The sequence below is a fragment of the Rhinolophus sinicus genome, linkage group LG14, assembly GCF_036562045.2.
Source record: "Rhinolophus sinicus isolate RSC01 linkage group LG14, ASM3656204v1, whole genome shotgun sequence".
Classification (NCBI taxonomy): Eukaryota; Metazoa; Chordata; class Mammalia; order Chiroptera; family Rhinolophidae; genus Rhinolophus; species Rhinolophus sinicus.
Genome location: NC_133763.1, coordinates 36,268,422 through 36,279,657, shown reverse-complemented (window position 1 = coordinate 36,279,657; position 11,236 = coordinate 36,268,422). Strand labels below are relative to the sequence as shown.

Genomic DNA, 11,236 nt, shown 5'->3' with positions numbered 1-11,236 from the left:
CAGCAAAAGAAACCATCGACAAAATAAAGAGGCCACCAACTGAAGGGGAGAAGATTTTTGCAAATAGTGCCTCCGATAAGGGGCTAATATCCAAAATATACAAGGAACTCATGCAACTCAACAGCAAAAAAACAAACAACCCAATTGAAAAATGGGCAGACGACCTGAAGAGACATTTCTCCAAAGAGGACATACAAATGGCAAATAGACATATGAAAAAATGCTCAACATCACTAATCATCAGAGAAATGCAAATCAAAACCACAATGAGATAGCACCTCACCCCAGTCAGAATGGCTATCATCAACAAGACAGATAGTAACAAGTGTTGGAGAGGCTGTGGAGAAAAAGGAACCCTCATACACTGTTGGTGGGAATGCAGACTGGTGCAGCCATTTGGAAGGCAGTGTGGAGGTGCCTCAAAAAGTTAAGAATAGGATTACCATACGACCCAGCAATCCCTCTCCTGGGTATCTACCCAAAAAATCTGAAAACATTTATCCATAAAGACAGGTGTGCTCCAATGTTCATTGCAGCTTTGTTTACGGCATCCAAGACATGGAAACAACCAAAATGTCCTTCGATAGATGAATGGATAAAGAAGTTGTGGTATATATACACAATGGAATACTATTTGGCAGTAAGAAAAGATGAAATAGGAACATTTGTGACAACATGGATGGATCTTGAGAGTATAATGCTAAGCGAAATAAGTCAGACATGAAAAAATAGAGAACCGTATGATTTCACTGATATGCGGTATATAAAACTGAAAACAACAAAAGAACAAGACAAACAAATGAAGGAACAAAAACTCATAGACATAGAGAATAGTTTAGGGGTTACCAGAGGATAAGGGGGGGCTCTAGAAGAGGGTAAACGGGGTCTAATACATGGTGAGGGAAAGAGAACTGACTCTGGGTGGTAAACACACAATATGATATATAGATAGTGTATTACAGAATTGTACACCTGAAATCTATGTAACTTTACTAACAATTGTCACCCCAATAAACTTTAATTTTTAAAAAAAATGCCATTCATCACATTACTTAATTCTTTAGAAACCCTGCTTTCACATGTCTTCAGAGGAACAAAACAAAGGAAGTCGGCACACTTTCCATGACTTGTGGTTAGAAAAACAATGATGTTATGTAACAAATGTTTCTTAACAGAAAATTCTACTCAGATTAATGCATAATGAATGAACTAACAAATTAATAAATGAAAGGAAAAGGTACATTATGTACTGATTCCCTATAGATTATTTCAGGTATACTTTCAGTGACTATGATTCCTTCCAGACTCAGAACAGGGCATGAGATTGGGACAGATAAATTAGGAATGCAGGAAAAGCTGCAAAGGGTATAAACAAAGAGACCTTGGCTTCTGGGTAACAGGGTGACTGTGTTCTCCATGTTTGTCCTTGTGAAATCTTTTAGGAAATCTCAACCAACTATTCTCAAATCTCTTATCTGAGGATGAAATTTCCCTGACTGTGCAAAAATAAGGTAGCTGATGGTCTCCCTAAGGAGGTATTTTAGAAAAGCAAGCATTTCCCTTCTTCAGAACCTCCCCCTTCAGAGAAGATTAGCATTCCTGGAGAGGCTCCAAACTGTCCAGAGAGACTCTATCCCTGGAGGCTAAACAGAGCAACAATAAGAAGGAGAAAAGTCAACAGATTGCTTAAAAATGAAACAACAACCACCACAAAAACATTTTTCATTTGGAGCCTAAAGGATTACAAAAAAGTGGTTGGTGGGGACAGTAAGAACAATCACAGTACCTGGGGTCTTGGAGCCCCAGTAAGTCAACAGCAGAGCATTTTTTTTTTTTTAATGAATCCGTGGCATTTCCTACATAAGCCTAGATGGATCCTAGGTTGTCCAAATAGTGTTATACATTCGTCGGATGGGTCTGCCTCATGGAAATGGTGCCTTGATTAGATTCCATGACCAGAAGTGAAAATACATTGTCCTGTCCCACAATTTTCTCCACATTCTTCTCTAACCTGCAAGAGGGAGGACCCTCTACTATCTGCACATTCTCCCCTTATGGAAAATGGGCACATTGTCTGGAACTACCATTTGTCCCTAATACCTTGAAGCAGTGCAGGGTAGAGAAAAGAGAAGAGATGTCAGATAAAGCTGATTTAGCATCCCAACCTCACCACTTACTAATTGTTTGATTTCAGTTAGGTTCCTTAACTTCTCAGAGCCTCAGTTTCCTAACCTGCAAAACGGGTCTATAACTATGTACTACACAGGATTCCTGTGAGAATTACATAAGATAACATATACAAGCTCATATCATACTTTCCAAAAGCGTTCAATATTTACCCATTTACAGAACGCCCATCATGTCCTGTCTTGTCCTCTCGACTACACTGGACACTTCTTGAGGACATGGAAGGTACAGTGTATAATTTCACCATTTCCCTACAGCCTAGCAAGTACCTTCAGATGAAAAGCACCCCGCGAACATCAGTGAAATAAACAAATCTTTCTCTTTTATCAGAACAGATCAGCATGTAAACTTTCCTTAGGTCATTCTTACTTACAAGTCTTTACAAAGAGAAAGGGTAGAAGAAGTCTACTAATAAATGAGAAGAAGGGAGGCAGGCATTAGCATTTATTGAGTGCCTCCTGTGTACTAGGATTTTTACTTTTAGATCTTATTTCTCACATCAAACCGCTAGTTCCAATTTACAGAAAGGAAACTGACTCAGAAATGTAAATAATTTGCCCAGGATTTCACAGATTATAATAACATTTCAATTACCCTAATTGATATATTTCCATGCAAAATCAAAAATGATTGAGAAGAGACAATGGATTGTGTCCAGAGCCCCTGGCAATCATTAGTTTTGATCAGTTCTCTATTTTGTCAGACACTATCCACATGTGACAAAAACAACTGAGAATCTGCTGACAATTTGGTCAACTTATAAAAACTGTCATTTTTCTCCTAAAAAAATAAAAAAAACTATAAAAGCAACTCCCTGGAACCCTCTCTGTTGGCTAAAGTTCAAAATCCCGCAGTCACCTTTGTGTCATTCCAATATGCAAGGCCTTTCACCCAATCGAGAGATACTTGTCCAGAGACATGTTATTATTTCAAAGGCTGAACTTTGTACTCTCAGCAGTCTTCCTCTAGAATCAGGAACAGTCTGTTCAACACAAGTCCCTGGAGCTTCACCATCCAAACAAACATGGGGCTCAGCCTTACCTCCCCATCTCAGAGGATAGGGTCCAGAGAACCACAGAAATAAAGCAATTCTCTTACTATCTTTCTTCAACACAGGCTTTTCTCTCCAAAGTGTCTGCATTTCACATCTCTAATTTACTTAAGAGAGAAAACCTTAATTAAGCCCTACTGTCTTTAGCATCTTTTCCCTCCTGCTAAACAGAGGCAAACACAGCATGAGGCAGCATAGTGGGGGTGGCAGCGGGGGGGTGGGGGGGAGACACCAGGAAGGAGTGGGGTGAGGATAGGGGTGAGTTAAGGGGAGGAGCTTGATACCAGGGAGTGAGTGTGTGAGGTTATCCTGAAACACAAATCTAGAATCCACACACCTAGGAAGTGAAGTTCTCTGGGTTACACAGTCATGATGTCTGAGTTGTTTCACACAGAGTTCAAGCCCTCTGGTTGATGCAGGAAGTGGCCCAGGTTTTCCAGCATTTACCGCCCCTTCCGGTCTGTCCTATGACCTGGACTTGTGGCCTGGCCCCAGCAAAGTTGGTTTGCCTTCTTGGAACCACCAGACCGCTCTCTCTGCTCCTCTCCTCCCTTTTCATTTTGGTGACTTTATTTACCACCATCTTTATGATCCTTATGTTTTTATCTCATGGCCTTCCCTCCCCCACCCCCAGAGTCCTGCTTTGCTTTACCAAATGAGTCTACCTGTCAGCCACATAAAAATCACTCCACATCTTTATAGTTTCACAGTTTTATATACACATTTGAATTTTAAATGAATATGTAATGTTACAGACATAGTATTTCACACCCTGGTTCCCAGTCCAAGGGTAATCTGCCCAAAATATCAATTGTGTTTTTAGAGAGATGGGCCATATTTCTACAGATCATCTCTGAATATCTGTATTTAACCCCTGGACCAATAGGCAGATTTTAGGGATGGTCCCAGCTTGGTACACTTAAAGAGGTAAACCAAGCCAATTGAGGCCACCCACCACACTTCCATTCATATTGTAGAGATAGGTTTTATAATTGCACAATTGAAAGCACAGAGTAATTAGGTTCATAAAGAGTGTAAGTTAATTAATGGACAATAAATTCATTGCAGGGTGTTGAGTGACTTGGGGCATCCAGAATCATTAAGTGCAATGGCCAAGGACAACTTCTATGAACTCAATCAAAATATCCCTTGATGCTACTAGAAAAGACCTCTTTTTTATTAAAGGATAGAGTGCTAAAGAGATAGATGTGGCATCTTTCATTTCATAGGAGATAAGAGGGTCCAAAGAAGAGACAAATCAACTTGTCCCTACAGAGTGACCAAGAGTCACTAGGAAATGTTAGTGTTTCTTACAAAACACAGTGAAGAGAGCCCATTTAAAATACTTTTTGTAAAAGATGAATGACATGTTTGACTGATGATGGTGCCATGGATTAAAACTGTGGAACAAACTTGAAGGAGAGTTCTATGGGAGGTACAAATGCAAGCTTTTGAGGCTGGGTGATGAGAGCAGAGGACTGAGATTCCGAGAGTTTACTGGACTGTGGTTGAACTTCAGAAGAGGTATGGGCTCTTGGGGGCAACCTTGGCTAGAGTCACCTTGACATTCCAATATTTGGCAATGATGAATAAAACTGCTATAGACATTCATATGCAGGTGTCCAGCTCATTTGAGTAAATACCAAGGAGCATGATTCCTGGATCGTCTGGTAAGAGCATGTTTAGTTTTGTAAGAAATTGCCAAACTGTCTTTCAAAGTGGCTGCGCCATTTTGCATTTCCACCAGCAACGAATGAGTTCCTGTTGCTCCACATTCCTCTCATCATTTGCTGTTGTGATTTGGATTTGGGCCATTTTAACAAGTATGGAGTGATATCTCATTGTTGCTTTGATTTGTAATTTCCTAATGAAATATGATGTTGAGCATTTTCATATGTTTATTTGCCATCTGTATATTTTCTTTAATGAGGTGTCTGCAAAGGTCTTTGACCAATTTTTTAATTGGGCTCTTTGGTTTCTTATTGTTGGTTTTAAGAGTTCTTTGTATATTTTAGATAACAGTCCTTCATTAGATATGTCTTTTGCAAATATTTTGTTTTAGTTTGTGGCTTTTCTTCTCATTCTCTTAAAAGTGGTTTTCAGAGAGCAAAACTTTTTTTTTTAATGAAGTCGAGTTTATTAATTTTTTCATGGATTCTGCTTTTATAGGTGCTGTATCCAAAAACTATCACCAAACCCAAAGGCAGCTAGACTTTCTTCTTTGCTATCTTCTAGAAGTTTTATAATTTTGTACTTTACATGTAAGTCTATGATTCATTCTGAATTAATTTTTGTGAGAGGCATAAGTCTTGCATATAACAATTAAGTTCGTGAACTTGCGGCAATGATGTTGCTAACCTTTTTTTATATCAGAAGGATTATTCATTATGAATTTGTACCACCTGGACAGTTAGCCAAGTTTACTATTTGGAAGTGCTGAAAAGGCTGAACTTTCAGACGACCTGAACTTTTCGCCAACAATTCATGGCTCTTGCATCACGACAATGCACCAGCTCACATGGCACTGTCTGTGAGGGAGTATTTAGCGAGTAAACAAATAACTCTATTGGAACACCCTCCCTACTCACCTGATCTGGCCCCCAATGACTTCTTTCATTACCTGAAGCTAAAGGAAATATTGAGAGGAAGATATTTTGGTGACACTCAGGACCTCAAGGGTAATATGATGACAGCTCTGATGGCCATTCCAGAAAAAGAGCTCCAAAATTGCTTTGAGGGGGGACTAGGTGCTGGCGTCAGTGCATAGCTTCCCAAGGGGAGTACTTCAAAGATGACCATAGTGATATTCAACAATGAGGTATGTAGCACTATTTCTACTTCTAATAAGTTGAGTTTGCAAACTTAATTGTCTGATCTCTCACGCGCGTGTGTGTGTGTGTGTGTGCGCATATGGATGTTGTTTCAGACCCATTTGTTGAAAAGACTATCCATTCTCCATTGAATTGTCTTTAATCTTTTATCAAAGGTCAATTGCATATATTTCGGGGGGTCTATTCCTAGACTCTCTATTCTCCTCTGTTGGTCTATTTGTGTTTTTTTGCTTGTTTGTTTGTTTTATAACCAATGCCAATTTTGGCTTGATTACTGTAGCTTTATAGAAAATCTTGAAGTCGCATAGTGCCAGTTCTCCAACTTTGCCCTTCTAATATTGTGTTGTCTGCTGTGGGTCTTTTGCCTCTCCATATAAACTTTACAATCTATCTATCAATACTCACAAAATAACTTCTGGGATTGTGACTATGATTGCATTGATCTATAAATCAAGTTGGGAAGAGCTTACATATTGACATTATTGAGTCTTCCTGTCCATGAGCATGGACTATCTTTCCATAAAAATAGGCGTTAACTTGTAGCATTGAAGAATGCAGAAGGTCAGTCAGATCTCTATGAGGCTCTTCCTTTGTACAGAGAATTTGACTAACCCTTCTGCATTCTTCAATGTTACAAGCTAATACTTATTTTTATACACCAGCAAAATGCACAAATTTTCTCTTCCCAAAGTGTGAAGATTAATAGAGGCACTTTATTGCTAAGGTGATATGCAAGACAGGACTTGTGATAAACAGCATATTTGAATAAACACATATAATTGTAAAGGAGAGTATAACTACTCTGAAAATCAGGGAAAGGGAAGTAAACTGTATGTCTTCTTCAAAGGGACAGATCTGGAGAGTCCTACTACCATCTCAAATAATCCACTTGCAAATTTCAAAATAAAAGACATGACGAAATTACAGGCTGTCACTTTTATTTATGACTTCCTTCCAACCAGAGTCTGTACTTACATCTGAAATAAGTCTGCGTGGGAAGGTTTCAGAGGGATGACCAACCAACTGGCACATTGCTGCCAGAGCTGCTGATGCCACAGACTCTAAGAGGTGTGTGAGCCTGGTCTGGTAACCCATAGTATCCACCTGAAAGAGTTATCATGCAGGGGGGAGGAGAGGAGGAAGGAGAAGAAAATGATAGAAATACATTCTGAAAATCCAAAATGCAATTGAAATTCCAGTCTTAATCAAAAACAGTAACAGGCTCTGCTAAATACCCACAAAGGTCTGCTAAAAATGTGTGTAGTTCACAAAGAGTTCAAATCTCAGAATTATTTTTTATTTCCCAGCTTAGGTCTATCAAAACTACCATGAAGCTTTTAGTTGTTTTAGTGAGATGATAATCTGTCCGTTCAAATGGACTAACATGTTCTGACATCAAAAATGAAGCCAAAAGTGAAAGAAACTTGACAAATCTTTTCTTGCCATTTTAGTGAAGGTTAAGAGCACTGAGTTTGGTGTCAGTGAACATGAATTTGAGCTTACTAGCTTCCTGACAACCTCTATAAGTGTAGTGCAAAGACCCTCCATGAACATTCGTCAGCTTCGGTACAGGGGGGTAGAGGGCCAACATTTGGATGGGATGATTGGGTTCGTGCCAGTTGAGTGCACAGGAAATACAACGGGTTGAGTTGAGACGGGGATGTTGTCAAGGGGATTTGAAGTGACAGACTACGTTGTCCAAGTTGGATCAGAAATAAATCAAAGACAGAAAGAGGGGTATTGAGACAATATGGAGAGTTCAAGGAGTGGAGAGACATCTTAATAAAATCAAAGAACTTGTATAAACACAGTGTCCAAGGAGCAATCTGGAAGGACACAAGATTGTGGTCAAAGAGGAGATATTTGAATTTTAAGATTTTGTTCTAGGTGATGACATGTTTCAGGATGTGCCCGTTGGAATTGAAGTACAGTATAGGCTAGGTGAACAATCATGTCGGAGATTAACTTAAAGATAAAAGCAAACGAAATGTTTAGATATAAGATGTAAGATATTTATTGAAATTAAAAACTCGATTTGGAACATTATCTCTTTAAAGTGAAAACCATTCTTTGAAAAAATAGCAATTTAGAGAAGTGGAACAGGGGTCACCTGCTGCTGACACTGCTTCTCTCAGGAAGTTTTTCATAAAGAAAAGTCTGTCTTCACCTAGAAAAACACCCTGGAATCTTCTGGGTCTGCAATTTTCAGGTTAAGGATGGAGGTAAAGTGAAATGTGGAAATATGGCCCTCACCTTGGAGTTTGTTGCCTGGATGGCACCTGGAACCCATTTCCCTCTCCTCCAGCTCCCAATTCAGCTTCACTTGACTAACTCCAACTCATTGTTCGGGTCTGTTGAATGTCACTTTCTTAGAAAGACCTTTTCTGACACCCCACACTAATTTAGTTCTTCCTTTTACAAATGTTCACAGCACTTAACATTTTTGTTTCTTGTCACTTATCCCAACTGTAATGAAAAATACATGTGTAATTCATTTTTACGTTTCTCTTCCCCACTGAATTTAAGTCCCGTAAAGGTAGTGACTTCAGCGGTTTAGTTTACATAGGTAGATAGTCTTGCTATAAATTACTGTACCCCAAAATGTAATAATTATGCCTCCCCTTATCTCTGTGAGGGGAGTCTAAATGAGAAATCACTACAATGTGTTCCACTTAGAGGCAAAGCACATTAAAACCGACTGTATCTGATTCTTGACTGCAGGCTCTGACATCAGCTCTTTGCAGATGAAGCCTGGACACGCTGTTAACAACCCACATGATGGAAATGCATCAAGGTGGGGTCTATTTTTAGCTACAGCAAATTACAGTTCCTTTATGCTTTCAGGTTTTCATCTCTCAAATGAGTTCTCTTGTTCCTACATTTTTCAGAGTAAAGAAAGGCTGATTTCTTTTGTAAAGAAAGAAGGTAGTCCTTAAGACAAAAAGCATTTCTCCTTTATTCTCCATTCCAGCTCGGAGGTTCAAAGAGCCTTCATTGAGCTGTTTGTTGCTATTCCTGAGAATGGCGATGGTGCTCCATATTGCCTGTAATGACACTGCAGACGCAAACTTGCACGGGGAAAACTCATCCAAAAAGAAAAAAATGAAAATTTGACTTTGAGTCTAGTCAGGCACAGGATGTTCCACAACATTACATACTATTAATTGATAAGAAACCTACATCACATACTTACGGATTTTTTTTTTTTTTTTTTTTTTTGCTGTATTTGTAAATACAGTTATGTCACATAAAAATGAGCTAAAGGCTCTCACAAACAAATGCAGTTTATATAATGTCCTGAAGATGATGGGGTTCTTCAAAGACAAGTCAGTTTGCTTCCTGAGTTAACAGATGGTGTAGACAAGGTTAAAGCTGTCAGCTGAAATGTGGCGAGTCAGATGAGGTGTCTCACAGAAAGATCCTACTTCGTTGAAGCTGGGGAGACAAGAGAGAGCCTGTTGATCAAGTAGATGGGGAGAGGTTGTATAGCTTTTACATATATTTGAATTGTAATTTCATATTTTAAAAATATTGTTTTTAATACAAATAATAAAAATTAAAACTTGGTATGCATTTTTTGATTAATAAGAATATGAAGAAAAAGTTTCAGAATCACTAAGGAGACCTAAAATTTTTAAGTGGAGTCAAGGAAGGCATACGCCTAAAAAGACCAGTCATAAAATTGGCCCCAAAGTAGGATAAGTTTAAGAAACGTAGTTGGAGCTATACAATCTTACTTTCCACCTTCTTTTCCCTATTTAAACGTTTTTCTTTGCAGTCAAACACAACTATACACAGTCCAGCTTCCATGTCTGTGATAGAATAATGGCTCCCCCAAAGATGTCACATCATAATCCCGGGAACCTGTGAATATGTTACTTTACACGACAAAAGGAATTTTGTATTAAGATGAAAAGTAAGGACCTTGGGAAGGGGAGATTATCCTGGATTATCTAGGTAGACCCAATCTAATCTCATGGATCCTTTAAAAGTGTAAGAAGACAGAAAAATAGATCAGAAAAATCATCTACTTGACTTGAGAAGAATTCAACCCACCATTGATGGCTCTGAAGGTGGAAGCTGGGCATCATCTACACTTTACACCCAGTAAGAAAACATGGACCTTGGTCTACAACTGCAAGGAACTGATTTCTGCCAATCAACGCAAATGAGCAGAAAATGGATTCTCCTTTACAACCTCCAAAAAGGAAAAATTCCAGCATTTTGATTTTAGCCTCTTGAGACCATATTAAGCTGCATACCTACAGAAATGTAAACTAATAAATTTGTGTTATTTTAAGCCACAGAGATTCTGGTGATTTATTATGACAACAATAGAAAACTAATACAATATCTTTGCTCTTACCTTTCTCTGTTTGCAATGCCCTTCCCCCTCCTACGTTCTTCTAAATCCCTCATCCTCAGTGGAGCAATCTTGACTTAACTGATGTTTCCCTATTCTGTCCTACTTCTTGGCACATATACTTAGGGCAGCTAGTTATTTCTTAAAACTTATGTTCTGTCTCCATATGAGGTTTTAAGACCCTTAAGAACAAGGATGATATATTAATAACTGAGGTCCATTGCCAAAAAATGGCCACAAATCCTTTCTTTCCTTGCATCCACACTCTTGCAATGTGACTTTGAAAATATTCCCATCAAAAGATGGACTGTCTTGGGCCCAGCCCAGTGGCTCAGGCGGTTGGAGCTCCGTGCTCCTAACGCCGAAGGCTGCCAGTTCAATTCCCACATGGGCCAGTGGACTCTCAACCAAGGTTGCCTGTTCGACTCCTCCACACCTGCAAGGGATGGTGGGCTTCGCCCCCTGCAACTAAGATTGAGCCCGACACCTTGAGCTGAGCTGCCACTGAGTCACCGGATGGCTCAGTTGGTTGGAGTGCGTCCTCTCAACCACAAGGTTGCCTGTTCAACTCATTGACTCCTGCAAGGAATGGTGGGCTGCACCCTTGCAACTAACAACGGCAACTGGACCTGGAGCTGAACGGTGACCTCCACAACTAAGACTGAAAGGACAACAATTTGACTTGGAAAAACTGGAAGTACACACTCTTCCCCAATAAAGTCCTGTTCCCCTTCCCCAAAAATAAATAAATAAATAAATAAATGGATCTTAGCAAGGGGGAAAAAAGATGGACTGTCTTCCTTC

The 11,236-nt window shown here is 39.3% G+C and overlaps 1 long non-coding RNA gene across 2 annotated transcripts; it reads left to right on the top strand.

The window, feature by feature from the left end:
* The first annotated feature begins 5,743 nt into the window (after positions 1–5,743).
* On the top strand, positions 5,744–10,375 carry LOC141568609 (uncharacterized). 2 transcript variants are annotated; one of them, XR_012491778.1, is made up of 4 exons: positions 5,744–6,056; positions 7,032–7,137; positions 8,791–8,863; positions 9,848–10,375. It is a non-coding gene; the product is annotated as an uncharacterized LOC141568609 (long non-coding RNA). The 2 variants fall into 2 exon arrangements; XR_012491779.1 differs by lacking the exon at positions 7,032–7,137 and having other exon boundaries at positions 5,746–6,056.
* Positions 10,376–11,236: the final 861 nt, after the last annotated feature.